This window comes from Macaca mulatta, chromosome 1, assembly GCF_049350105.2.
Source record: "Macaca mulatta isolate MMU2019108-1 chromosome 1, T2T-MMU8v2.0, whole genome shotgun sequence".
Lineage (NCBI taxonomy): Eukaryota > Metazoa > Chordata > Mammalia > Primates > Cercopithecidae > Macaca > Macaca mulatta.
In genome coordinates this window covers 237,479,648-237,503,350 of record NC_133406.1, presented here as the reverse complement: position 1 = coordinate 237,503,350, position 23,703 = coordinate 237,479,648, and the positions used below count along the sequence as shown (strand labels likewise).

Sequence of the window (23,703 nt, the reverse complement as noted above, 5' to 3'; positions counted from 1 at the left end):
AGAAGCGCGCTGGGGGCCTGGCCTGTGGTCCTGCCTGGGATGCCGACATCCTAGGGTAGCCGGCCTGGAGGGGCCTGGAGCTGGGGGCTCTCCTCCCACGGCCTGGGCCTGGGGCAGGGGCTGCCGCCCGCCGCCTGCCACCCACCGCCCGCCCGGGAAGCTGGGGTGGAGGCGCCCTCTATCGCCTGCCTGGGGGACATCTCGCCAAAGCACACCAGTTTGCCTTTGCAAACCGACATTAAGCGTCCCAGGTTCCCCAGACATTATCTGCCTTTTGGGAACCTTTAAAATAAAGAGTCAAGCGTTTTCAGCCCCCGTCTGGCTTTTTATGTAAACCGAGTGGTTCCTGGAGCGTGTGTTTTAAAGTGTTAAGATGGCAGTATTTATCTGGAGAGGGAGGGAGGAAGAACCAGGTGGGCTTTCTCCTGTTAGGCCAGAATTTTCAGAGAAAACCAGCACAAGGCGTGGCCAAAATGATGAGTTTGTTTCCCTGTGGCCTAGGAGTCTGTAGAGAGCAAAGCAACTGCGAGGTGGGGCTGGCTTGCCAGGGCGGGCTTCTCTTGGCACTGTCAGTATGAAGCCTTTGGGAGCCGGGCCCTGCCAGTAGCCTGAGTTCAGCCCTGCAGGGAAAGGGGCGGCCGGGGGTGCCCTGCACCCTGAGAACGTGGGAGTGTGGTCTTGATACAGATCGTCTTTAGATAGACTCTGTGGCCTTATGACGGGGAATCTGAGGGCTCATTCTCAGCCAGAGAGGAGGATCAGGGTGTTGCTCCTAGAAATGGCCTTGCGTCTCGAGGGTTTCAGGGAGCACCTGTGAACCTGGGGCGGCAGAGCCTGAGAAACCCAGCATGGTCCTGCCCAGGCCAGGGCAGAGCAGAGAGGGGTCAGAGCTGGAGGCCGAGCTGAGGAGTCTGCAGCCGCCGGGGAAGCTTCTGAGCTTGGTGCACCTACTCACCACACTGGCCCTTCCTGGGCTGTAAGCCCCGAGTGACCTGCTCCCCTCTGGGCCTGGGGCTTTCGGAGGCAAATGTTGGTAGGTTTCTCTGGCCAGTACAGCCCTTGACCATGGAATGCTTCCTCTGGTGCCCTGGACAGGGTACAAGGGAGGCAGGCTGGCACTCTCTGGCCCCCCGAGTTCTGGGTCAGCCCCCAGCATTTCCTGCTGAGATTCCCGAGGTCCTTGGTGAGGTTTTCAGAGCCCACTGGGCAAACCTGGGGTGAGGTGGGCTGCGTGGACTGCAGCTGGGAGCAAAGTCTGGCCTGGGGCACCCCGGGCCTCCGGCCCCAGCCCGGTGGAGGGCAATGCCTCTCCCCTCCAGCTGGCCACCTGGGCGTTCTGATTACCCCTCCAGGTGTGGCTGAGAAAGCAGCTCTGTCCCCTGCCCTCACCCCATTGTTCCCCAGGCTGCCTTTCAGGTCATTTTACATTTTCACCTGATCCCTGTGATTCTGCAAAGCATTCCCAGGCCACTGAGCACCCCTGCTGCAGCTGCTGAGTCGCCCCGACTCACAAAGCTCGGGACGGACATGTCCCCTGCCTTCCTGGGCGCAGGTGGGACTCTGGTCCTTGTGCTGTGAAACGCTTGCTCAGGCTTCTTCACCCACACCCGCGACGTCCACATCGGCCATGGTCACAACCAGCCTGAGCCCAGGGCATGTCTGAGCCCCTCCGTCTCTGGTCCCTGGATGGCCCAGGTCGGTTTCCTCCCCCTGGAAATGGCTGTATGAAGGTCTGCTTGTCCAGACGCCAGCCTTGCTCCCAGGCCATGGCAGAGGAAAGCTTCCCCTGGATACGTGGCATGTCCACCTGGGGAAGCAGCGCTGGCCTCTCCGGCAAGAGCTTCTCAGACCCCAGGGCAGGTGGACGTCGTGGTTTTCGTCTGTGCCGAGCGTGGAGCCCAATCAAAGATCCGTGCTCCGCCAACAAGAAAACCTAGAAGGCCCCTGCGGCGTGACACAAGGAAAAATAAATATCAAAAGAACATTTGACGAGCTCAATAAATTGATCATATTGTGCTGAACCTTCACCCCCATAACTACGGGACCATTTAAATGCTAATGCCGTTTTCTAAAAAGTCAATTACAGGAGTTTGCAAGGAATGGAGTCAGCATTCCCCACGACAGCCTCTCCTCGTCCACAGGCGCTGGGGCGTTTGCTCCCCTATAGGAAATGTTCCCTCACAGTGGTCCCAGTAATTGAATCAAGTTGATACAGACACCAGGAATATTGCAAGTTGTGTGGGTAATGGGAAGCACGTGTTGATAAAGTAGTCAGTGTTTGCGGACCGAGGGGGACCGCAACTGCAGTTAACCCTTCAGAGAGCATGATGTGCCCCCAGCCCGAAGGGCCATCCCCCGCCGGCAGAGCCCTGGGTGGGTGGCATGCAAGCCTTCCGGAATCTTCCAGCCCTGGATTCCTGTTTCCCATCAGCCCCTGCTCTGCTCTGCAGATGGTAACATGGCCACGATTCTCCCTCTTCTTGGTGACACCTCCTCACCAGCTGGACCCAGCGGAGCCTGCAGCCTCCTGAACTGACAGGCAGGAGAAGAGAAAGAAGAGGACATGGACCCCCAGAGAAAGCTGGATGCTCAGGGACCCCGTGTCCTCAGTGAGGGCCTGAGGGCCTGGGGGTTCAGCCTTCTGCACCCCCAAGTTCCTCCCACACCAACTGTGCTGGTGGCAATTCTAGTCACCATTTTCATACTGACAGCCTCTACCTGCCGGGCGCTTAACTCACAGGAGGCCTGCAAGCCTCACTCAGGGAAACAGAGGCACAGAGGGCGGAGGGGCCACCCAGCTCAGATGGGAGAGGATGGAAAGCGTGGGACTCAAAGCTGGGTCTGCCCACCCTTCCTGGGTGCTGGGGTCCTGCTCCCCTCACACTCATTTTCCCACCCTTGGTCTGGCCCATGAGGTCCTGCGGGCCTGGAGTCCCCCTGGGGTCAACAGGAGGCCTGCCCCACTGGGGCGGCAGCATGGACACTTGGAAGTTGAAACCATGGCACCTCCAGGATGCCCTGAGCGCCGTAAGAGAGCTCCACTTCCCAGCCACGCAGACATTTCCAGGCCCCAGGCATCCAGGATTGCATTCACTGGGACTGGAGCTGTTCCCTGCACGGAGCCTCACACACCCTAGGGTTTCTCACCCCGGCCAGGGTTTCTCACCCCGGTCAGGGCAGCTGCGTCGCCACGTTTCACAGGGCGAGAATAAACTGCTGAGTTATAGAGGCAGAGCCCTGGGCCCAGGGGTGGGTGGTGGCCCTGACCAAGCCCAGGGCCATGGGGGCCACAAAGAGGCAAGGTCCGCAAAGCCAGGCAGGGCCAGCCAGCTGCCTGGCCATAGGAGTCTGTCTACACAACGCTCGACAAATGGAGTCCCCGAGAAGCCAGCTGGTCTTAGCCTGGAAGAGGTGCCAGATATTCCGGCATTGGAGGTTGTGGCTGTGGAGGGCTGGCCTCTGACCCTCATGCCTCCAGGCCCAGCATGTGGGCCAAGCAGCTGAGACCTGGGGGCCCACCGTGAGCAGGTCCCTGGTCATCCTGTGTGGACCCAGGCTCAGGGGCAAGGCCAGACAGCCGGGACCCTTCCCACTCCCTGCTCTGTCTCTCTCCACCTCGGTTTCTAGACGAAGGCCTTCTTTGGGCTCTACATCCCACAGCTGGAAGGGAACACCCTCACCTTCAGGGCTCCAGCCGGCTTTTTCTGAAGCCCAGGGTCCTGGCTGGGAACGACCAGATGTTGAGACCCGAGCCTGTGGCCAGGAGTGGTGGCAAAAGGGTCCTGTGGGTCCCCAGCCCAGCTCCAGCCCAAACGGGGGGCCGATGTGCCTGTGCTCGCCTGGGGGTCCTGGTGGGACCGAGGCCACCACCACTCATAACCCCTCCCCCACCACCCCAGGGGCTCTAAAGATGGGAACCTCCAAGGTGTAGATAAGAAAGACCCAAGTCCTGCAGCCAGAGGGGCAGCCAGCCCTCCCCTCCTCACAGCAGGGAGCAGACATCCCTGGAAGGGGCGGGGCCAAATGTCGCGTGCAGGGTCCAGGCTGCCCCTTCTGGGGAAGAAAGTGGGGCCTCCTGGGTGTTCTCCTCCCGCATTGACCAGTGCCTGCTGCTCCTGGGTCTTTGAAGCTTCAGAAGTCCCCTAGAGTAGAACAGCAGGCAGGGGCCTGCCATCCTGGGTGCTCACCACCTCCTCACAGGGCCTGGGGGCAGCGGAACTTGACTAGCTACCCATGAGCCCCTGACCGAAGACCCCAAGCCCTGCAGAAGAGGAGACTGAGGCTGCACCCGGGGTGACCACTGCCTCTTCCCTCCTGTGCTTTTCACCCGGCCCCTGCTGCAGGGCTCCGGTGGGAACACCTGCATGTGGAGGGAGACCCACCTGTGTGGCCACGGACAAGGCCCCGGATAAGGTCACAGGTGGGGAGAAGCAGGGCTGCTGAGACTGAGGCCCAAGCCCCCTGCCTAGGCCCCCCGAGGTATGCATTAAACATTCCTGGGTGCACTGACAAGGAGAGGGTCAGCTTGGAAATCTGCACGTGGGCAAGCTCCCTGGTGTCCCAATGCCCACTGGAGTCTGAGTGCAGCCCCTGCAGCTGCCAGATGGGTGTCCATTGACAAATTCACAAGTACCTGCCTGCAGTGAGTTCCCACGTGCTGCTTCCCCGCGCTGTTTTTGTTTGGTGCTTCCAGAAATCATTTCACCCTCCTCACCCACACCTGTGCCCACCCTGTGTCAGGGCTGGGGGCTTAGGGTGAGGGAAACCCGGTCCCGGTGCCCACAGCCCAGCAGGAGGAGACAGACACAGTAGCAAGGGCTGCGGGCAGGTCAGGAGCTGGGCGGGTCCACGGTGAGCCCCGGAGCTGCTGGCAGAAGCAGGGACAGCCTTCCAGGGGAGGGGACGGCACAGGCAAAAGCCCCGGGGCAGGACAGCAGGGGACGTGTCCAGGCAACATGGGACAGTCATGGCCTTCACAGCTGCTGTGCCTGTGGTGTCAGCTCTAGTTCCAGGGCAAAGGATGGAAAGAAGGCCGGGGCCCCGCTCCCACCTGAGAGTCAGGACCCCACTCCCTGCAGGGAGCTGAGACCCCACTCCTGCCCGGTCACTGGACTCCACTCCCTCCAGGGTGCCAGGATCTCACTCAATCCAAGTCACCAGACCTCAATCCCTCCAGGATACTGAGACCCCACTCCCACCCCGGGTGCCGGGACCCCACTCCCACCCACGTGCCGGGACCCCACTCCCACCCCGGGTACCAGGATCCCACTCCCCTTCCGTGTGCCGGGGCCCCACTCCCGCTCTGGACGCCGGGACCCCACTCCCCCTCCATGTGCCGGGACCCCACTCCCGCTCTGGACGCCGGGACCCCACTCCCCCTCCGTGTGCCAGGACCCCACTCCCCCTCTGGATGCCAGGACCCCACTCCCACCCCGGGTACCAGGACCCCACTCCCCCTCCGTGTGCCGGGACCCCACTCCCTCTCTGGACACCGGGACCCCACTCCCACCCAGGGCTGCCCCCGCGGCTGTGCCTGCCCTTGTGGAGCAGTTTCTGGCATTAAAGTGTGCTTGTGAGCGCAGAGTTATTTCCTGAATGAAAACTCACAGAGTGCGTGTGTCACACTGACGTGACCAACCTGGGCGCTGTTCTCCTGGGCATCACGCCCTACGACTCCAAGGCTGGCCAGTGCAGGGGCTCCCATGAGGTGGGCAGGTTTCCGAGCATTTGGAAGTAGACATGGGAAGGAAGGAACAGCGGGGTGGGAGAGATCTGCCTGCCAGCCCACAGGGCTCGGGGGTCCTCGGTGTCAGCCCCTTCCATGCTCAAAATGGCTCGAAGAGGAGGGCCTCTCAGTATCCCCACCTTACAGATGAGGAGGCACAGAAAGGGGGAGATTCACCGGTTCCCCAAAGAGCCCGCTGCCCCCACCTGCTGTGTTCGAAGCGGTGATTTTTCTCTTGCGGCCCTTGTGCCCTCACATTTCTGAGCTCAAAGGAGCCTGTGTCTGGCCAGCCCCTCCCGTGCTGAGGACAGAGGTGAATGCTTGGCACAGCGAGAGATGGCATCACCGAAGAAGCCCCGTGGTTCTGGCTCCGTCTGCAGGATCCCTCCAGGACGCCGTGGTGGGCCACGCGCAGGGCGTGGAAGAAACTCAAGCCGGGAGCTGTGGATCCGAAAATATTGCAGTTTCCCGAGGCAGGCCCTATGAGATCCCTGAAATGGGATACGCCGAGCTGAACTTGGCCACATAATGCCGCTCTGTTTGGGAAGGGCCCGGAGCGCCGGGGGCCCGAGGTATCTTTCAAAGAGTGATGGTTACGGAAATTAGTGGTGCAGAAATCCATACTCATCATTCATCGGGGGCCTTATTAACCCTCTTACGATGTGATAGGAGCGGCTTGGCCTCCTGACTCCAGGGGCCTGGGAGAGGCCATCCTTGTCTCCGGCTTCGAGGAGAGGTGCGGGAGGATCGCCCAGGCAGGACCGGCCCCACCCGCTTCCGGAGTCCTTGGAGACACGAGTAGCAGTTTCCTGATGGATGCTTAGGTCATGAGGCAGGGCGTGACCAGGACGATGCACAGCTGAGTGCAGCCCACACGGCCTCTCTCAGAGGTGGCAATAACGATGCCCCAGACACCGGAGAGAGCCAGGCCCAGGAGACCCCAGTCAGGGCGTTCCCAGGAACAGGGAGCCCGGAGAGGCCCGGGCATCTCACACACCTGCGCTCACAGTGGCCCCACCTGGCCCCCTGGGGGACCAACTCCTTCTGCCCTTCTGTTGCTTCCTCTGCACCGCGGGGATCCCGATAGCTGCCATGGGGTTGTCTGCAGGTTAAGGGAGGCCAAGGAAAGGCGTCTGACCTTTGGAAGATACCCCAGTGAACACCATCCGCTCTCATCACTGTTCTAGCAGCTGGAACATGGGAGGGCCAGCTCCAGGGGCCCACAGGCCCCGCAGACCTCAGAGCCCCACACTCCTCCCACCCCTGCCCATCCCCTCTTGAAGGGGCCTCACCAGGCCATGGGCTGCCTATTAAGTAATCACATCGGTGTCCATTTTAAATAAGGTCTGAATGTTACGAAGCACCCGTGTTGAGTCAAGACAGCTCTTGGCAGTGCCGGGGAGCTTGTTAGAAATGCAAGTCCCCTGAGCCTCAGCACTGAGGGAGACGGGGGTTCCGTGTCAAAGCCCGGAGAGACAGCTGCATTCCAGTTTGAGACCCACTGGGTTGGACATAGCAGGTGAACTCTGGTTCCAACTGCTTCTCTCCTCAAAGGTAACAGAGCACCTGCCACTGCTGGAGACCAACCTGGGAGGCTCCCAGGGCCCCTCCTGGGCCTGTCTCCCCACACACAGCAGGTGCTTTCTCCTGGGGCTCCTTTGGGGCCCATCCGGTGCCTGGCACCCTCAAGATACCTCTACGTCTTGTGTGTGTTGGGCTTGGCCACAGGACTCGGCAGGAAGGTGCACGGCCCCTTCAGCAAGGCTGGTGGAGAGGGCAGAGTTTCTGGGCCCACAGGCCTTGGCAGGATGCTGGCCTCTCAAGGTTGCGCTGACAACCTGGGGCGCATGACGGATTTATTGAGGGGAGAGCGGGTTGAGCTGTTCTGTCCAATGCCGTCGCCAGGAGGAACCTGCCGTGGCCCAGCCTCAAGTCCTGTTACTCAACACTTGGCTTATTATGCCGAAAAGCCAGAGCAGAGCCGAGGTGATAACGCGGGCGCAGCGGGCCTGGGCTTTCCAAACCTGCTCATTTTTAGCTCCTAGGAATCAAAGTGGTGTCCGGCTCTGTCCCGCAGCCTTTGATCCTCCGCCCAGTGTCTCCAGCGAGAGAGAAGCAAAGAACACAGAGAGATAAACCACACTTGAGCCGTCGCTCTCCGCCCGGCTGCGCCTCTATCTGGGGCCGCGGCGTTCCCCGAGTGCTGAAGAGAGTTCTCCTGGCGAGCGGCACCGTGACCTTCACTCTTGACCGCGCTGTCCGGATGAGAGCGGCTTGTCCAGATGGAAGGGGAAAGGAGAGTCTGTCCTCCCCTCCCCTGAAGGGAAGGCAGGGCCAGATAGCGAAGGAACCCGCCTCCCTTCCTGTGGGGTGGAGATTTGGGGGTGGGGGTGGCCCCAGGAGACAGGGGTCACAGAATTGGCATGAAGGGAAGAATGGGGACCCCAGGCTGAATGTCCTCCACCAGCACATCAGTGGGGGCTCAGGAGGACGGTCCCATTGCCAAGCGACGAAACCCTTGTATCTTTGAATGGCCTGGGTGCGTTTCTGGCAGCCGAGAGGGGCGAGTGGACCCGTGGGAGGAGGGAGGAGGCGTTGGCCTTTTCCTGTTCATCTTCTGTGGACTGACCGTCACGGAGGCACTCTGCTCCGGGCATGAACTTGGACTCTTGAGGGAGCCTCAGTGCGGCTGTCTTTCTGAAGCTAATTACTAGGACAAGGGAACATCCAGGTGCCTTTCATAGGGACGTCACCTATGAGGAGAGGGACGGCATCCTATTGACCCCATATTCCACCCCAGCTCCTGGCACGTGGCCAGGGCTCAGACGTGTGTTATGTGAAAAACTGCACGTTTGGGCAGAGTTACCAGCAGTGAACCTGTTTCTGTAGAGGATCCTAAGTTGGGGGGCGAGGGGGCTTCAGTGAAGCCTGTGGAAAGCCAAGCAGCCCAGGGACTCCCTCTCCACCTGAGAAGCAGCGAGACCCCGTCCAGCTCAGCGGGACCAGCACCGCATGCCAGGCCCATCAGCTGTGTCAGCATGTAACCTTTGAAAACACCGTGAACGCCGGCTTTGATAATAATATGTGGGTAAAGGTTGTATTGCTATCTGGGTGATGATTCATCTGTCTGTGAACCAGGACAAGGAGGTAATAGGAAGGCGCGATGGCCAGGGGCAAAGTTGGAATGCAAACTTATCAGAGGCAGTGAACTCCGCGCTGCGCCGCTAAATAGAATTCCATTATTGTTTCATAAATAGAGAGATTGAAGTACCCAGGCCAGGAACCGATGATCAGAGGGGAATGCGTTTGAGCTCCGTTCTGAATAGTATTTGTTTTGAGTAAGTGGTTGTCTCGGCTAATAGTAGGGTATTTCATTGTTAAGAGCTTGTTGAGCAGGATTTATGGGCGAGTCCTACACGGCTGTTTGTGCAGGATGCTCAGTGGTCGCCAGGGATCCGGGAGTTGGCGGTGATGTTGTTCCATCCCTCGCCGGCTTCTCCATCTCCTGGTGAACATTGCCCCTCGGAGAGGCGATGGCGCGACCCAGCCCCTGCAGGTGTCTGAGGGCCTGGAGACACCCCCGTAATCCCAGCACACTCATGGGTGCCTGAAGTGTGTGAGTACATGCGTGTTGTGTGTGCATCTGTGAACACATGACAGGATTTGGGTTTCTGGCTTCTCTAGAAGCCTGGGCTAGGCTATTCCCCTGCCCCACTGTGGTGACTCCTTACTCCCCTGGGACCAGGCATTCCTGCCATGTGCCCACCTGAGCCTTGGCAGTCAGAAATGATGGCACCTACCTAGAACCTGTCTACCAGGTAAACAGGTGAAACCTTGTCAGGTGTAAAGAGCTTCTCTTGGGGGCAGAGTCTGCTGGCTAGGAGTCGCTGTGGAGTGGGGGTGTATCCAGGCTGGAGGGCATCCTCGGACTTCTCCCCAGGGAGAAAACAGATTGAGCCCTTCTCTTCATCTTCTCGCCAGCTGTGGTTTCAGAGGCACTTCCGGCAGTCCTGACCCCACCTCAGGGTTTTCTCTTCCAAAGGGGCTACAGGACTGAGGTAGGGAGGGGCCTCAGGAGCCCCTGACTTCCCAGATCACCAGGTAAACCCTTGGGTCAGTGTCCAGCCCCTCTGTCCCGACATCAGCAACACAGCCCTCCATTCCAGGCCCTCCATGTGTCCCCTTTCTCTTCCCCCCAGGAACGTCCCCAGAGCAGCCCCCTTTAGAACAGTATCCTGAGGGACTTGGGGGAAAGGCACCTCCTCCCATGCTGCCTCCCCTCGGCCAGCACCATCCTCTGTCCCCCGGGCCTTGCGGGCTGAGCTGCGTTTGGTTGAGCCCCCTCGGCCAGCACCATCCTCTGTCCCCCGGGCCTTGCGGGCTGAGCTGCCTTTGGTTGAGCCCCCTCAGCCAGTGCTGTCCTCTGTCCCCCGGGCCTTGTGGGCTGAGCTGCGTTTGGTTGAGCCCCCTCAGCCAGTGCTGTCCTCTGTCCCCCGGGCCTTGCGGGCTGAGCTGCGTTTGGTTGAGCCCCCTCGGCCAGCACCATCCTCTGTCCCCCGGGCCTTGCGGGCTGAGCTGCGTTTGGTTGAGCCCCCTCGGCCAGCACCATCCTCTGTCCCCCGGGCCTTGCGGGCTGAGCTGCGTTTGGTTGAGCCCCCTCGGCCAGCACCATCCTCTGTCCCCCGGGCCTTGCGGGCTGAGCTGCCTTTGGTTGAGCCCCCTCGGCCAGCACCATCCTCTGTCCCCCGGGCCTTGCGGGCTGAGCTGCCTTTGGTTGAGCCCCCTCGGCCAGCACCATCCTCTGTCCCCCGGGCCTTGCGGGCTGAGCTGCGTTTGGTTGAGCCCCCTCGGCCAGCACCATCCCCTGTCCCCCGGGCCTTGCGGGCTGAGCTGCGTTTGGTTGAGCCCCCTCGGCCAGCACCATCCCCTGTCCCCCGGGCCTTGCGGGCTGAGCTGCGTTTGGTTGAGCATTGACAAAGTCACCTCCATTCTCCTCCAAGAAAAGCCCACGAGAGACTCAGAGCCAAGAGCTCCTAAAGAATCAAACACAAACCAAGCCCAGGTCCTGATCACGGGCATGGCCAATGTTTTTGTTCTTATTTTCTCTTTTCTCTGATCACACGCACAAACCGGAACCAACCCCACGTGCCTTAAGAACTGCAGACCCAGGGGAGAGGGGTAGACCCCACGGAAGCAGCCATCGGCGTCAGGCCCCGTCTCAGGGACATCTTCCCCTGCCTGGTCACTGCGGGCAGGCTGTGGCAGGTTCTGGGGTGGTTCACCCCTGCACCCTCAGCCCCACTGGGCATTCATTGAGGTGCTCTTCTGCCTGTGGTCCGAAATTGTTCTTTAAAAGCCACCTCTGCCTCCCAGGAGACCCAGGTTGTGGCAGGCCCATCTGTACACTCATGGCACTGCTCAGGTGAGATGCATGAGGTCCCTGCTCACAACGCGAGAAGCCAGGCCATTACAGCATTACAGCTACAGGGTATCCAGGAAAGGCATCAGGTGGTGGGCAGGACAGCTGGCTTGCAGGGTAAGCCCCTCCTGACCTCAGTTTCCCCTCTTTAAATGAGGGTGCAGCTCAGCTGAGAATTGGTAGGAAGGTGTCAGTGCTGCGGGGGGACTGGACAGCTCTCCGGGTTCCTCACCTCGGCTGGTCCCTCTGGACTTCCATGATGAGCTCACGGAGGTGCGACTTCCTCCCAGATCCCTGGAGGACCCCCTGCACCCCAAACCTCCAGGAGCCCCAGCGTGTGGGGGCTGGGAAGAGGCTGTCCTTCGATGCAGGTGTGCAGGTAGCCGTGCACATGTGCGGAGTGAACGCAGGGCCCCATTCACTGTCACCACCCCGGGGGACGTAACTCAGGAGCCGAGTGTCCTCCTCTCCCTCCCACCGGTGGCGGCAGGCTTGACCACCCGGCTCCGAGGCCTGCGCACCACGCTCGCCCACAGTGGGCTTTGTTTAGTCTGGGGGAAGCTCCGTTGACAGGGTTTCTGGGCGATGGGCTCTTTTTTCCTCCAAATTCTTCCAGAATTCTGTAGGCTGAAGACACCACGTGTGCAGCCTGAGGGGAGAATGAATAACCCTGTGAAGTGGGGAAGTTCCTGCCTCTCTGGAGAGCTGCCGTGGGTCAAGCTGTGCATGGTGAGAACTGGGGTAACTGGGGCGTGACACCCCTGCCCCCACAAGAAGCCCACTGAGACAAGGCCTGCCCTCCCCGATCAGAAGAGCTTATGCAGTGGAATGTTCCAGAAGACCTGAGTGGGGCTGGGCAGGAGGAAGAGCTTCAACAGCCCCACTTCCATCCTAACCTGGGGACTTCCCCAAAAGGACAGCTGGAGCCATTTTCAAGCCTCAGCCTGGGTGGTCATCTGCTCAGACCCACCTGAGGGTCTCACTTCCTTACATCCCGTGACCGCACGGGTCATGGCAGAGTGTCCCGGGCAAGTGGCTGTCGGCTTGATTGATGGGTCCCTGCTGGCTGTGAGGCACATGTCCAGTGCCCCCTGGAGCTGCCGTCCAGCCCCATTTCCCATCTGCAGGGACCCGGAGCCACATTCTCCTCCTAGAGATGTGCTCAAAGTCGTTATGGTCCGAAAGGCAGTCAGGGAGCTGGAGACATGGAGAGAAACCCACCCATTCTCCCACAAATGCTTATCCTTCTTCCACTCTGTGCAGAACCGGAGCCGGGGACAGAGATAGGAATGGGCACAGCCGGGGGCAGAGATAGGAATGGGCACAGACAGAGCCTGTCTGAGTGGAGGAGGCGAGAGGCTGCACCGGCCCTAACCCGGTGCCTCATGCTGCTGTTTGATGTGTGGGAGAGGAGGGGGCCAAGAGGGAGCCAGCAGTGGCTTCCAACAGGGGGACCAAAGCCAGAGGAGGCCATGGGTGCCTGTGAGGCCAGAGTGGGCACATGCCAGAGGCAGCCATGGCAGTCGTGTGTGGACCAGGATGGGCAGCCTGGATGCAGAGAGGGCTGAGTAGGAAGGATATGGCCGGGAAGGAGGGCCGATTTGTTTTCAGAAGAATCTTTCTGTGGAACGCTCATGTGCCATTGTTAAGTACAGCTGCTCCTGAACTTGGAATGGGGGCAAGTCCCAAAAAACCCACTGCGAGTGGAAAATATCCTAACTCAAAAACGCAGTTCACACACCAAACCCACTGAGCGGCACAGCTTAGCCTCACCCGCCTTAAACGTGCTCAGACAGTCATATCAGCCTACAGTTGGGCAAACTCATCTAACACAAAGCCTATTTCAGGGTAAGGGGCTGGCTGTCTCACATAATTTATTGAATACTGTACCAAAAGTAAAATCAGAATGGCCGTGTGGGCCCTGAGAGCACGGTTTCCACTGAATGCTTGCAGAGCTCAGACCTCGTGGGGTGTACGAACCGTAAGGGGAGCCGTCAGCCCTTGTCGTCTGTCCGCTCTCTGCCCAGTGGCCTCTCCAAGTCCCAGCCTCTCCTCGAGCTCGCATCACCAGCATTTCTGTCCATTTCAAGTGAGCCCCGAAGCAGTGAGATCCCGTCCAGGTCAATGTCTGATGAGAGGAATTTTTTTTTTTTTTTTTTTGGAGACAGAATCTCTCTCTGTCACCCAGGTTGGAGTGCAATGGCATGATCTTGGCTCACCGCAACCTCCACCTCCCGGGTTTAAGCGATTCTCCTGCCTTAGCCTCCTGAGTAGCTGGGACCTCAGGCGCCTGCCACCACGCCAGGCTAATTTTTGTACTTTTAGTAGAGACAGGATTTTGCCATGTTGGCCAGGCTGGTTTCAAACTCCTGACCTCAGGTGATCCACCCACCTCAGCCTCCCAAAATGGTGGGATTACAGGTGTGAACCATTGCGCCCGGCCTGATGAGGGGATTTTTGAGGACCAAGGGTGGCTTTATAGCAGGCAGGTAGGGAGCTGGTGGTGGCAGAAGGGATAAGAGAAGGGGATGAGGCTCCTGGCGTCAAACTGAAGCTGGCAGCAGGCCGACTCCTACCCACAACACCGCAGTCTGGAGCGGCAGGAAACGGGGGACAGGAAGGGAGTCAGGGAAGGGCTGCCCAATGGCAGTAAGGTACCAAGAGAAGAAAAAAGTACAGAGTCCCACACTCCAGGAGGAAAAAGGGAATAGAAGCCCCAAAGGGAGACACGGCCAGACTGCATTGCAAGCTCTGCAGGGGCCAGCATGTCACCCAAGGTACACTAAGGAAGCTGCCGAGAGTTCTGCAGCACCAGGCGATGGACGTTCCGAGTGTGGGCCACGCACCAGAGAAGGCTTCTGACAGCTCAACCTCTGGGGCTTGGGGGTTTGTGTAAGTGACAGCATCTTCCGCTCCTTAAATCAGTGGATTCCCATCAGGCATGGATCAGAGACCCTGAGTGTGCAGGGGACACCTTCCTCCACAAATGTGCCTCGTATTCGAGTCCTGCACCCCTCTCCTTCCCTGTCCTACTCTTGTGTTCTGAGCACTCAGAGCCTGTCTGCCTCCTTGAAGGCCTGAATGCACCAGCAGAGGCTCAGAACAGCCTCGCTGTCAGGAGGAGGGAAGCGCTGCAGCGCTGGGTGCCCCGACGGCCGACACCAGCCCGGAAATGAGCTTGGTTGCTCGATGGAGGCACGGAAGCTTTCACTTTACTTAGTTTTAATTAAGTGACATCGAACCCCTGCCCCACTGCCGCTGGCCAGGGCAGCCCCGGATGTTATGCCTTTGTGTGTCCACAGCGCATTGTGGGTCCTCACCGAATTGTGCTAGCAGCTTTGCTTGTGTGGTTCCCAGTTCGTATCAGACACGCTCCTTCCAGTCTTAGCTAAAGAGACTCTCCTGCTTGTTCAATGCCAACATTCTGGTGGCTGAGGTCTGAGGATGCTGCCTGGACCCCTGGCCCTTGGTTCCTGGGGGCTGGTGAGGAAATAGGCAAAGGAATCTCCTAGAAATGCCAGTTCTGGAGCTGTAGGGATCGTAGACCAAGGGGCCATCTCATGCTTCTCCAACCACGTTTGGCCAAAATGTGCTTTTGTCTTTGGACTTTCGCTTCGCCGTAAGTCTCTTCCACATCTCCGACGAGCCTGGCCCCAGCAGAGTGCTCTGGCCTTCAGGCTCGGTCTCCTCCCGTCCAGCCAGGGCTGTCTGGATGTGAAGGGTCTGACCTGCAGGATCCGTAAATGGGCTTCCTGGAATTTTGTGCTCGGACCGCCACTACCACCAAAACGCACACAGCATTTCTCTCCTCTCCCTCAAGACGCTGACGCGGCCCTTGTTGAAGATGCTGTGCGATGGCCGTGATGTTTCAGATCCCAGTTGCGGTTTTCCAGCCTTATGAGTACATTTCCTCCTCCAGCAAGTCTTCATTCCCTGGAGCCTCGGAACCACGGTGCAACTGGGGCGCACTTGTGCCGGGGAAAATGGATTCTGCCGGTGTCTGACTCTACCAAGATCCACATGTGATCGTTAAGAGTTTCCTCTCCTTTCTCCTTGTTATTATTTGTCTTTTCCACCTTGTACCATCCCTCCACCCCCATCTATGCGTGTGAAGTCAATTACTCTACCCACTGAGCAAGAGATGGTGTTACCTGTTTGCTTTTGGCACTTATCACCCGGAAGGCAGTCCCCATTTTCTCATCTCCACCAAGGGAGCTTGTCAAGTGCAAGTCTGCACTCATTACCCCCCACCAAGCCTGACATGGAGTGAGGTTCAAGAAATGTTTGGGCCGGGCACAGTGGCTCATGCCCGTAATCCCAACACTTTGGGAGGACAAGGAGGGCAGATTGCTTGAGTCCAGGAGTTTGAGACCAGCCTGGGAAACCTAGCGAGGCCTTGTCTCTACAAAAACAATTAAAAATTAGCTGGATGTGGTGGCATGTACCTGTAGTCCCAGCTACTCGGGAGGCTGAAGTTGGAGGATCACCTGGAGGTCAAGGCTGCAAAGAGCTGTGATATTGCACCACTGCACTCCGGCCTGGGCAACAGAGCAAGACCCCATCTCACAAAAAAAATAATAAAATAAAGAGGGAAGGAAGAAAAGAATGCTTGCCAAACAAATGAATACATGAAAAGCCAATAAATGCATTTGTAGTTGGGGATATGTGCTTTAAAGAAAAGGGGATGTTAGATTTGGTCATTTTAAGTGACCCCTTTATTAAACCCTTAGTTGTCTTTGTATTTTTAAGAGAAGACATCTCGGCGTGCTGAGGCTGAAACCTCTAGAGGAGCCCAGCTCCCTTTAGCAAGGACTCTGTAAGACCCAACTACAGACTGTATCCAGGACTTGAAAAATGTCAGGTGGGCAGGACAGGGGATAGAGGAGGCCTGGCCAGAAAACTGGGTTCTACTCTGTGTCTGATGGCTTGTTACTAACCCCAAGCAAAGCCACTCTCCCAAGTTGGCCCAGACGTCCAGGGTGTTCCCAGGCACACAGGGGCACACACCACACCTCAGCCACATTCTGTGTTTTCCTGTGTGCTCCAGGCCTGCAGAGGAGCTCCCAGCCGTGGGATTCTGTGGAAATATCTCCTGATGCCTGCCCTGTTTGGGGCCCTTCCTGTGGAAATCCATCTGGCGCCTGCTGGTCACTGGGGGACTGCCAACTTAGCTCCGGCCGAATTTGGAGAGCCTTGTGGCTAAATGAGAGTGCAGTTTGTTCTGCTGATATGAGTAAACAGTTCATTCTCACTATTCTCAGCTGCAGTTCTGTTCTGTAGAGTTGCCAGGAACACCAAATTAGCAGGTGCTAAACTGTTGCTCCTAGGAGAAATGCTGGGTTAGGTTCCTGCAAGCCTCTGGTCACATTTTCATCAACTGGTCAATAAACAACCGTGTCCTACATGTGGTTCTGCTTAAAAACACCTTATCTAACACAGGCATACTCAGAGATTTCCCGGGGTTGGTTCCAGATCATCGCAATAAATATTTCAATAAAGCCAGTGACACAAATGTTTTGGTCTACGCTATACCGTAGTATGTGCGGTGTGCAATGCATTGTGTCTAAAAACAATGTACATACCTTAATTTAAAAATACTTTATTGCCCAAAAAAGGGGACAGTGACATGAAGTAAGCACCTGCTGTTAGAAGAATGGCACCAGTAGAGTTGTTGGATTCAGGGTTGCCATAAAGTATCCGTTTGTTACCACAAAGTATCCATCCGTAAAAAAAAAAAAAAAAAAAAAAAAAAAGCAATATTGCAAAGCACAGTAAAGAGAAGCTCAGCGAAATGAAGTGTGCCTGGATACATTGTCTAGCCATCCTCACTGTAACTCCCCCTGAACTAAGCTGCCCTAAGACGTGTAATTCTACATCAGGCTCCTTGCAGCCTCCCTGTGCCTGGGAACTTCAGACAGCACTTTAGCACTGTGCATGGGGCCATTTTAAACAGTGGAATCAGCCACGAAAAACCAAACGTGGAAAACATGGCGCTAAGTAGCCTGGAAAGAACACCTGGTCACAGTGCGAGGGCTGAGACAAGAGGGCAGAGAAGACCCCAGCTGGGAGCACACGTGCTGGACAACCTGGTCCTTCGCCCCTCAGTGCAAGTACAGGAATGGCCTTGGGTACGCTTCATGTATTGATTTGGGGGTCACAGATACATTTTAGCAAGTAGGCGAATTCAGGAATATAAAATCTGGGTATAATCAGGCTCAACTGTATAAATAAAAACCTATATAATATACATATATATCAGTTTTATTGATATAGATACTTATATACCAGCTTTATAATATATATGTCAGTTTTATTGAGTCATAATTCACATACCATATAATTTTGCCTTTAGAAGTGTTAGATTTTAGTATAGTCACAGAGTGGCACGCCCTCGCCAGTCTAATCTTAGAGCAATTCAACCCCCCCAAAAAAAAACCTCTGACCACTAGCAGCTCCTCCCAGTTTCTTCTCTCCCCACAACCCCTGGTGATCACGAATGTCCTCTCTGTCTCTGTGGATTTGCTTCTTCCGGACGTTTCCTGTAAGTGGGACTATACAATGTGCCATCCTTAGGGCCTGACTTCTCTACTCAGCATAGGGCTCCTGAGGTTTTGCCATGGTGAGCACGTGTCAGTCTCCCATTCCTTTTTACGGCCCAATAATACCCCATTGCATGAAAGCCACATTTTCTGTCTGCGTCCATCCACGAATGGACTTTTGGTTGCCTTTCGCTGTTGTGAAGAGTGCCGTAGTGACCGTCCCGGGGCAAACGTTTGTGTCGAGATACATCTTCATTACTCTTGGGCGTATTCTTAGGAATGGCATTGCTGGGTCGTCAGATGGCTTTGTTTAACTTTTGAGGAACTGTCAGACTGTTCTCCACGGCGGCTGCACCGGTTCACATTCCCACCAGGAGTGTGAGGGTCCTAACTTCCCCACGTCCTGGCAGACACCGGCCTGTCTTTGGGACTGCAGCCATCCTGCGGGGTGCTGTGCATCTCACTGAGACTCTGTGTGCCTTCTGAGGGAGGCGCTGGGGAGCACTGAGACTCTGTCTTCTGAGGGAGGCACTGGGGAGCACTGAGACTCTGTGCCTTCTGAGGGATGCGCTGGGGAGCACTGAGACTCTGTGCCTTCTGAGGGAGGCGCTGGGGAGCACTGAGACTCTGTCTTCTGAGGGAGGCGCTGGGGAGCACTGAGACTCTGTGCCTTCTGAGGGATGCGCTGGGGAGCACTGAGACTCTGTGCCTTCTGAGGGAGGCGCTGGGGAGCACTGAGACTCTGTCTTCTGAGGGAGGCGCTGGGGAGCACTGAGACTCTGTCGTCTGCGGGATTCGCTGGGGAGAACTGAGACTCCGTCTTCTGAGGGAGGCACTGGGGAGCGCAGGGACTCTGTGCCTTCTGAGGGATGCACTGGGGAGCACTGAGACTCTGTGCCTTCTGAGGGAGGCGCTGGGGAGCACTGAGACTCTGTCTTCTGAGGGAGGCGCTGGGGGGTGCAGGGACTCTGTGCCTTCTGAGGGATGCGCTGGGGAGCACTGAGACTCTGTGCCTTCTGAGGGAGGCGCTGGGGAGCACTGAGACTCTGTCTTCTGAGGGAGGCGCTGGGGAGCACTGAGACTGTGCCTTCTGAGGGAGGCGCTGGGGAGCACTGAGACTCTGTCTTCTGAGGGAGGCGCTGGGGGGTGCAGGGACTCTGTGCCTTCTGAGGGAGGCGCTGGGGAGCACTGAGACTCTGTCGTCTGCGGGATTCGCTGGGGAGAACTGAGACTCCGTCTTCTGAGGGAGGCGCTGGGGAGCGCAGGGACTCTGTGCCTTCTGAGGGATGCACTGGGGAGCACTGAGACTCTGTCTTCTGAGGGATGCGCTGGGGAGCAAAGGAGGCCATGGGCTATTTAATCCTTGGGGACAGTGACGCGGGACCCCAGCCAAGCCCTGCGGTCCCGGTTGGTCGTGTCCGTGTGAGCAACACTGCCTCTGAGAGAGTTGGGAGAATAGAAGGCAGTCTTCCAGCTGGCTTTCCCTTGACAGGTGATCTCCATCCGTTGAAATCAAACTTGCAGCCTCAGACAAATGCCTGCCCCGTTTTATATGAACAATGAAAGCCTGCATTGCATCCCTGGCGTCACAGAGCCACTGTCCTCAACTGCTCGTCCACACGAGGGGCACGGCCTGGAGCGCATTGCTTGATGTCCCCACGTAGGTCTTTTGTGTGCACTGATGACAGTGAAAATAAGGGAGGGCGGTGTCAGTGTCTCTGAGTACGTCTGATGGCTCCTAACAGACACTCACCATCCCTTTCCCTCCCTGCAGGGGTCCAATGCTCTGGAATTCTCTAGATGCAGCAGGTAGTGACCTCAGGGCACCCTGTTGCCCCTGTGGCCTTCTCCTCCTTAGCCCTAGCACCACAGTTGTGGAGGAGCCCAGGGAGGTGGCCACCCAGGCAGACCCCATTCCTCCATGGCCTGCCTTCTGCTGCCACCCAGGACTGGGGGCCCATCTCCCTGGCACCCGGCGTCTGTGTCCCCAGCTGAAGCAGGACAGTGCTCTGCCTTCCTGCACTTCTGACCAATCGAGTGAACTGCGTTGAGAAATGGATGGTGGGGTGGTGAATAAACCCACATGTGCGGTGCTCCAGGCCGGAAAGCCTGCAGACGCAGGGAGGCTGGCACCTGTCTTCCAAGCAGCAGTGAAGTGATGTGGTCCTGTTGTTCAAGAACATTTCCGTGCAGATTTCTGAAGGACCTGTCCCAGAAGAGGTTCCCACAGACACTGAAATAACAAAATGTCAGCCTCATCACCGCAGGCCCCCAGGAACCGCACGTGCAGAGCCTGGCGCAGGCAGGGAGCTGATGGGACCCGTGCAGGAGGCCCAGGTGCGCAGGCCCCGCCTGGCTGTGCTGCCTCCAGCTGGTGTTTGTTTTTGGACACCCAGGGCCCGATCCGTGGTTACTGCCCAGCTCCCTATTAGGTGTAAGCGGATGCTCCTTTGGTGACCATCTCCTGTCTGTTTGCCCACTCGTCCACAGCCTCCCACATGCAGCTCACGATGTTAGCTGAAACTCACTGTTTGAATGGAAGTTGATCAGTCAATAATATCCTTCATGGAGTCAACATAGTTGAATGCTTCAAGTGTCAGAGGCCCCCGGGCAGGGCAGAAAGCACCCCATGGAAAATGGTGGGGAATTGTGGAGCAGGCAGGACTGCCAGGCCCAGCTCTGCGACTTTCGCAAGATTGGGATCCGCATCACATGCCTCATCTCCGCAGACGACTGGCAGCTTCGCCTGTCGGAACGGGACTGAGATCCAGGATGCTAGAAGGGACCCCTTCCGGGCTGCTTTTCTGCCCATTTATTTGCTGATTCACTTGTTGACTTAACACTTTGCCACTAGCCACCTATGCCAAGCACAGGACTGGGCCCTAGTGACACTCTCTGCATCTGCCTCAAGGTCACATGCTGGGTATGGTCCCAAGCTCGAGGCATCCTTGGCACAGCACTCCTTCTCTGCTGGGATGAGACAGCCTTTCTCAGACACCACTTCCTTCCAGGTTGTGAACAGTTCTAACCATCCAGCTCTCTGATCTCTGCAGCTCTAGCACATCCCAAGCAAGGGGGAAGTACTCGCTGGGGGAGTTAGCCAAGGGCCATCAGTGCTGGGCTCTGCACGTGCGGTTCCTGGGGGCTTGCGGTGATGCGGCTGACGTTTTGTTATTTCAGTGTCTGTGGGAACCTCTTCTGGGACAGGTCCTTCAGAAATCTGCACGGAAATGTTCTTGAACAAAAGACCACATGGTTTCATTGCCGCTTGGAAGGCAGGTGCCATCAGGTGTCCTGACAGCAGAGAGATGGGACCTGCCACACAAGCCAGCTCTAAAGACCGCTGGGCCATCTGCAGTGGGCAGTTCAGTGCTGGGGACATCACAGTGTCACTGCACAGAATCAGTGACAATGACACCCACATTGCTGATATTTCTCTTATTTAAGGAGGCCAAGACACGGGGTGCACATGTTAGAAGTTTCCCATATAAAAAAGCAAGGGGCTGAAAAGAGGGCACCCCTCTCACCAGGGGGACTTGAATGTCTGGAAGAACTCAGGCGCTGACAGGTTCTGGAAGGACGACCTTCATTTACACCTGGACACAGCCACGTGGACACAGACAGACTTTTGTCTTATAGATGGAAGTTGTCCCTCAAAATCTACCACCTCATAGCTCCTCCTGCAGACAGATTTGGGCCATTTGGAGGAAATTTTAAGTATTCCAGAGAAATAGAAACCCTGAAAAATGTTTGCATTGTGCAATAATTGCGTTTTAAAAATAGCTTTATTGAGATATGATTCACACAGCAAACAATGCACCCCATTAAAATGTATAATTCAGTGGTTTTCAGCCACAGAGTTGTGCAACCATCACAGTAAATTTTAGTACATTTTTATCACTGAAAAAAGAAACCACACACTCATTAGTATTCACTCTGCATTCTCCCCCTGTCCCCCTGCCCCCAGCCACTGCAACCACCAACCCACTTTCTATCTCTAGGATTTGCCTAGTCTGGAAATTCAGATGAATGGAATCAGACAGCACATGACCTTTTGTGACTGGCTCCTTCCACTCAGTCCCATGGTTCCCAGGTTCACCCACTTTGTGGCCTGTGCCAGTGCTTCACTCCTTCTTATGGCTGAGTAATATTGTGTCATATGGAGGGGCCACGTTGTGCTTATCCAACCATCCACTGATGGGCATTTAGGCTGTTTCTGCTTTTTGATGTTTATGAATCATGCTGCTATGAACATGCATTTTCAAGCTTTTGTGAAGATGTACGTTTCTGTTTCTCTTGGGGACTTCCCTGAAAGTAGAACTGCTGGGTCATGGGACTCCTGCTTTCCATTTCAAGGAACTGCTGCTTTCCATGTCTCCACATCGTCACTGACGCTTGGCATGGTCCTAGATGTGTTTGGGTCTCCTTGGCCTGCCTATGTTTGTGATGGATGCTTGATCCTTCAAACGTGTCATCTTCTGGTTTCAGATAAATCTGGGTGTCCTCTTAGGCGTTTCAGTTTCAGTAATAATGAGGGAGAAAATTCAAAATTAAACAACCAAAGGACATTGTAAATTTTCATTCCTGTTCCCAGACACCTCCCAGCAGGCTTTAGGGATGAGAGGTCGATCAGGGTGCAGGTGACTAAGGTTGCCGGTCATAGAAGAGCCTACAGTGTGTGAGACTGAACGTGCCCTCCTTCCACAATATTTGTGTCTATAAGTCGACATTTGCAATGCGATCATATTTTTTAAGGGCTCCATGAGCTTACCCCTTAAAGCTCAAGGATTTTACCTCCATCTCTGCCTGTGTCCCGTTTCTGCAGGGATCCTGGTGGTAACCCTCCTTGATCTGAGCCTCGCTTCCCAGCCGACTCCATCCTCCACTTATAAACTTGCTGGAGAACATACCAAGGCCACATACATTCATAGCGAGAGCGGCTCAGCCTGGGAGAGTTGGGAAAGGAAAGGGGTCCCTGCCGCGTGGCCCCCAAGACTGCCTTTGCCAGGTGTGTTCTCACAGAGCTGTGTTTCAAAGGCAGCATGCTGTCAGCTGAGGACAGGTGTGGTTTTAGTCCCAAGGTAGACACCTCACAAAGGCCCAAGGGCTCCTGAGCACTGCGAACACTGTCTTTGGTGGGTGCCGCTCAGCTTTAGATCATGGTCCAGGCTCTGTGATCTGACTGGGTGACCCTTTCCAAGGACGGGGCAGTGAAGAAACCTCCCCCAAGGGGAAATCAGACACCAGCGTCTCACAGGTGACCTCCCCATGATGCTGGCAGCATCCTCCTTCCTCCAGCCCAGTGCTGCCCAGCTGCAGACTCCACGTCGCGGTGTGAGGCTGTGCGGGGTGACCCGCTGTCCTGGATTGCCAGGGCTGCCGAGTGGGCTCTTTTTGTTACCACTGAAAGCCCCGCATCCCAGAAAGCATCTCAGAACCCTGCAAACTGGGCTGGTCACCGGGTCACCTACAGATTCAGCAGCACCCACAGTCCAGGCCCCTCTGGTGGCCTCAGGTTTCTCCTGCTCCTTCCCCTAGGAGGTCAGGAACGTGGGGAATGGAGCAGCTCAGGGAGGCGGTTGGGGGAGGGGATTCTTCCCGTCCTGTTCAGGAGGCCGTTTCTGTGTTGCCGATAATCACCACTCATCTTCTCAGGCTTGCGAATGTGTTTCCTCATGCCTGGTTTGCTTAGAGAGTGGTCACCTCCAACTTGCAAGCCTCCAGCCTGGGGGCAGCCCTGCTGTGTCTTCTTGCTACTCTGAAAAGAAGCAAACACGGGGTTCTAGGTCTCGCCCAGTGAGGGGACAGCTCCAGTTCTGAGCTCCAGACAGACAGAGCCGCTTTGCCTTCCGGTGCTGTGGGCTGTGTGACTTTGGCAACTTCGTGCCTCAGTTTCCTCTCCCAACATGGTCATAATAACGGTCCCTGGGTAATGCAATGTAATGTAATTCGCCATGATGGTGCCCGGCTCTCGGGGACCTGGTGCGTGCCGGTGAGAGATGTGTGGGTGCCCTGCCCCT

The 23,703-nt window shown here is 56.7% G+C and overlaps 1 protein-coding gene and 1 pseudogene across 8 annotated transcripts in view; one reads left to right on the top strand and one right to left on the bottom strand.

Annotated features, from left to right (window-relative positions):
* Window positions 1-23,703, top strand: part of PRDM16 (PR/SET domain 16) — a 365,577-nt gene that overhangs the window by 211,917 nt on the left and 129,957 nt on the right. The window lies entirely within an intron of this gene.
* Window positions 17,947-19,186, bottom strand: LOC144338712 (uncharacterized; annotated as a pseudogene).